Below are 5,939 nucleotides of genomic sequence, written 5' to 3'. Positions count from 1 at the left end.
AGATACATAGGAGTATATTGTGATAGTATATAGAGTGGATCCTTCTTTCATTTAGGGGCCTTAAGCCAATGCCATTGCCTAAGTGACCTAGTGTTTGAATAAAAATGTTCCAAAATTTAGCTTATAAAGAGAGACTAATGTAAATAATTGCTAGGGCCATTGGTATTAGTAATTACTAATTAGTTCAAAATTATGCATAGAATATAATCTTAAAGATCATATAGTAAATGATATCTGATTGTCGCAAAATCTGACGTGTGCATTAGAAGTGTAAAGGACATGCAATCCAACGGTTAGATTTTTGAAATATGTAGTAATGTTGATGATATTGAATAAAGTTGTAACCTTAGATTACAACCAATTTTGTCGCAAAACTTTGCCACTTATTTTATGTGCATGTAAGATGGTTGTGAACCTAACCCTCATAATGTTGCAAACATGATCATTCTAATACCAATTATATTGTTACTTTAGCATTCTCTAAAAAAATTATTTAATAAAATAATATATTGTTACTATAACATAGTTGGCAGTCATTTAGGCTTTGTTTGGGAGTTCATATGGATATAGAATGGAAATGAATAATCATAAGAGAATGGAAAAGAATTGAATGTATTTAAGTATGGGAAATGAATGAAATAGAAAGGAATGAAATGGAATTAAAGTAACCTTATTTGAGAGTAACATAGAGAGAAATGAATGAATCATTTTATGACAATATTACTAATAGGCCCCTATTTTAAAATAATGGATTGAATATATAGGGGTATTTTGGGATTTTTAGTGGAAAATTCATTAAATATAATTCTAATTCCTCCCAATTTTGGGAGAATGAAAATTTGAGGTTTTGAGGGAATAGAGAAGAATGAGTGTTCCCTCTTACTCATTTCATTTCCTCCCACTTTAAAGTCTCAAATAAGGGAATGGACTTTCCATTTCCTCTATTAAAACTCCAAAATAAGGGAATGGAAGAATATTCTTTCATTCCATTCCATTCCATCCTCTCATTCCAAACAAGGGCTTAAGCTCAGTTTTAAGTTTCTAGATTTGGGTTTTTCTAAAAAAAAAAAAAAAAAAAAATCTCAAAAGAATGGCCCTCTTCTTTGTCTTCTTCTTCTTCTTTATGTCTATGAAGTTTTATTTTAGTAAAAGGATTATATGCCCTTCAATGTAAATTGGAGCAGAATAGTCTTTTTTTTTTCTTTTTTTTTTTTAATTTCTTTTCTAGTAGTTGAAGTTGGCAATTATCAAATTCCATTGAAGTTTTAATGAAAATTTCAATTGGAGCTAATCATAAGTGAGGTAAGTCTAAAGTGTAAGAGAGATCTATGTTAAAAGGTTAATTTCTTCTTCTTCTTCTTCTTCTTTTTTTACATAGATTAATGCCACATGGCATCCACATCCACATCAGCATCACTTCATTTCTTTAATCTTTCCATTTGACACCTCAAATTTTCCATCCACCAAGTAATGATGATGACCTTTTTGACACATGAATAAAATATTAAGGATTAAAATGTAACATTTGAAATGATGGGGACTATTTGGAAATATGAAGCAATGGTTGAAGAGTAAAAGTGAAATCAAGAAATTATTTATTTATTTATATATTATAAATAATGAGGTGCTTATGAGTAAGGCTTGAATTTTCCTATGATCAAATGAATAATCATTTGTTTTAATTCATATGATGACATCTTTACTTCATATATATCTAGGCCCCCACTTTTAAAAGTTTTGGGTCCCCTCCCTGGTTAGCAGTTTATGATTTTACATATAAATCAATTTTACTATTTTTGGTGAAATTTGGAATTTTACCACTTAATCTTGTGATTAGGGCAAATTAGAGTTTTAGATAGTTTCTTAATCGCCCTACAGTTTTACTTTATTATTATTTATATGCACTTTGTAGCCTCCAAGGGCAAATCAGATTATTATTAATAAAAATTCAGACAATTTTCTAATGGATTCCAGACCTATCATCTTGTGAATTCATGGAATCTCTCGTAGAATGAAGGAATCTCTCATGGATTCGAGGTTTACTACTCGAAATTAACAGTTTAATTTTTTTTTTTTTCATCAAAAAGAGTATCGTATGTGCTTTTTTCAAGCTTCCATGATATCAATTCTTTTGGTGAATACTCACTTGACCCCCAATACATGGTGGTTTATGACAATCTATGTGTTCTAGAGATATGTAACATTAAGGGTTTTTTTTTTTTTTTTTTTTTAATTAGATAGTTACAAGGGATGAGGGGAAATTTGAACTCTAATTAAAGTTGCCGTTTGAAACATAAAGAGGCACCAATTTTATTACAAGATTCTTGACAATAATTAAGTTAATTTATTTTATTTTAAAAAATCCTGTAATTAAAAGCATATCCATAAATATAGCTGCTTGATTTACCTGATAAAGCTGGCCAATTGGATTTCTTGTTGATAAATCATAAAATATCAGCTCGAATAAACCAACCCGACTGAATGAATGGACAAAGAGATACTAAGCTGTTACAATCTTGGTGAGCCGACCATGATGAATACTCGATTGGCATTTTGAAGACCAATTCAAACTGTGACCATGAACATGATGTGACAAGGAAAGGGATGGCAAAGGCAGTGATGCTCATATTGACAACGTAGCAATTACCTTTCATCCTTTCATTTTGATGGAATGCTTATATCAATTGGCAGATAGTTGGGTGTGGGATGAACTTTGCTTATCAAATGGGTTGGAGGAAATATTTGATCGGTCCTTATAAATTAGTCATTACTTGACACTCCAATCCATATCATCATTTTTCTAACTGGCCGTGCATTAGAGGGAAGAATCATTTCACTTTCGAGGAAACTGAAGTGAGTAGAAACAAGATTTGACTTAACTGGCCCTACTATTGCTTACTTTTCCATGTTTAACGTGGAAAGAAATTGAAAGCAAAATTTATGGAATACGTTAAGAAGAACGGGGTAGTCATTTTCACGAGTCTCTCTCTTTATCAACTACATTTTGGAAACATTTTCATTCAAACACCTCAAGAATTATGGGCTTAATAAAGTTAGGGAGCCAATAAAAAATTACTACAGTTTCACAACATTTCAAATTAGCTTACCCCTGTTCACCACAATCTGCAATTAAATTTTTTTTAATGACCCATATTTGAGATGGTAGACTAATTTAAAATGGTTGTAAAATTTATTTGCGTCCTGAAAAGTACTCCTATAAACTATATCAGCATATTATTTTTATTTTTATACAAGATAAAAATTCTATTCAAGTCTAATTTAAATGCATGTGTGTGAAGCTCCCTCCTAGAGACTTGAACCCCGACTTCGACCCTTACCCCTCCACATCCCACAAGCACTTATACTTGTGAAATGACCATTACGTCAAGGGTATGTTGGCATATTCTTTTATATACGAACAAGCTTGATATTTTATTAACATAGCAGGTCAATTATTACTGGCACCAGTATTTTCAGTATTGACAAATACTAAGTAGTTCAAATAAGATGGGCAAGTACTTTTTAGTGTTTTTCAGACATCTATGGCTGAAATCTCCTCCCTGTTGTAACTATCCATTTAAAAATATATATATAATAAGATGACTATTATAAGTAGACCACTTGACCTAAAAGTTTAAGTCAATATTTTTTTAATATTATTTTATATTAACTACTTATTTTTATAATATATATATATATATATATATATATATATATATCAATTGTGAAACTTTACAAATTAGCTTACCAAACCATTTTTGGTATGAAAATACTCTATTTCAATTTATAAAAAGAGAAGCTTGAACCAAATTTAAAACTTTACAAGTGATAGTCGGAAAGGTACTATTTCTATTGAATACTTTTTTATTTTTGAGCTAATATAGGTGTTCAAAGCTTTTTGAACACTTGATTTTTGGAGGTTTTTGTGTTTTTGTTTTTATTTTCTCTCGTATGATTCACTAGTGAAAAGGCTCTTGAAGACTAATGGGTGATGCTGTTTGCTTCGCTTTCAATTGTTTTCTTGCCTAACTGGCCATGTATTTGAGGGAAGAATTGACTGCATCAGGGAAAAGGACTGTTCTAGCCGTATATTTGGGTGAAGGAGACTTGGTCATGCATTTGAGAGGACTACTTGGCTGTGACCAACTTCCCCTGCATTAGGTGAAAGTATCATTTCACAAATACGAATGAAAGACTGACTTGGACGGAGATGGTATCTCATGAGATAGTGTCATGAGAATCATTTCGCAACACACATCTATACATTTAGCAACTTTCCAACTTGCCGTGCATTAGAAATGATGACTAAATTGAAGATGATGACACTGTTGCAGAATTTCATTTTCATCTTTGAAAAGGTCAAAACTAAGAAATCCTTTTTCCTATGGTTGAGGACATCAATGTTTGAGACTAATGCCAAAATTACTAAAATGGTGTGGAATGTCTCGCCCCGAATTTCTTTAGAAATTTATTATTGAATGTGATAGGCCAGATTTATGAATTTAGCCCAATGAAAAAAGCTATAGACCTCAATTGTACGCTGCCTCTACATTTGATCAATGCTCATCAATGGAAACATCAATTTCTGAAAGCCTTAAGTTTAGTTTTTAATTTAATTTCCGTTTTCAGAATTAGGACCACCCCTTCAAATTTTTTATTAAGTTCCTCCATCAATGTGCTTGGATTCACAAAATGAACTTAATTAATTTTAATTTTAATTTACCCCTTCAAAATTAATTCTCCATGCTTGCAAATTTTCATGGTAATCAAAGATTAATAATCATGTCATCAATTAATCACTTAAATTCAAATTTTTGTAGTTTAAAATAATACATAAAATATGAGTTTATAGATCGAATAGTAAAAAACGTTCAACTAACATGAAAATTGGCAAGAATTTTAAAAACATATGATTTCCGTTTAGTTTTTTAATTTAATTTCCGTTTTCAGAATTAGGACCACTCCTTCAAATTTTTTTTATTAAATTCCTCCATCATTGTGCTTGGATCCAAAAAATGAACTTAATTAATTTTAATTTTAATTAAATAACTTGAATATATCAATATTCAAGGAATTATTTTTAGAGTGGTCACTAAGAAACTTAAATTTTACAAAATTTAATAAAGAAATAACTTGAATATATCAATATCACCAATATATATATATATATATATATATGAACTATTACCACTTTTTATTTTTAGAGTGGTCACTAAGAAACTTAAATTTTACAAAATTTAATAAAGAAATAACTTGAATATATCAATATCACCAATATATATATATATATATATATGAACTATTACCACTTTTTTCTACTAACACAGAGAGAGAGAGAGAGAGAGAGAGAGAGAGAGAGAGAGAGAGAGAGAGAGAGAGAGAGAGAGAGAGAGAGAGAGAGAGAGAGAGAGAGAGAATTGAGAATGCTGAGATTAGAGTAATAAAGTGAGAGAATTGAAATGATAATAGAGAATAGAAAGAAAAACAGATGATGTTTGCTATAGTTATGAGCTAAGTCGCTAAGGAAAGCAAATTATTGCCATTGCAAAACCAAAAAAAGCATAGCTGCTGGCACTATCAAGGATAACTCATGACTACAATATTTTTCTTGAGAGATCAAAATTATTTTTGGAGTAATGCTATATTTACTACATTTTTAAAACAAATCTTATACAACAATATTGGAACCAAATTAGAATTAGTAACTGATTTCAGCTTATCACATAAGATTTGTTATAAAATTATTGTAAAAATGTTGTGAATGTAGCATTATTCTTATTTTTATTGAATCAAAATTCTTGTAATTCCCAAATTAGGGTGGTCAATATTTTTGATAGAGTGGTCAAAATAGGTTAGTTTAGTGTGTGTGTATTATATATTTATACACACATTTTTGGGCATGCAAGTCAGGGTGGTCCTATGACCATCCTAAGATGCAT

The sequence above is a fragment of the Quercus lobata genome, chromosome 3, assembly GCF_001633185.2.
Source record: "Quercus lobata isolate SW786 chromosome 3, ValleyOak3.0 Primary Assembly, whole genome shotgun sequence".
Lineage (NCBI taxonomy): Eukaryota > Viridiplantae > Streptophyta > Magnoliopsida > Fagales > Fagaceae > Quercus > Quercus lobata.
This window is presented reverse-complemented; position numbering follows the sequence as displayed.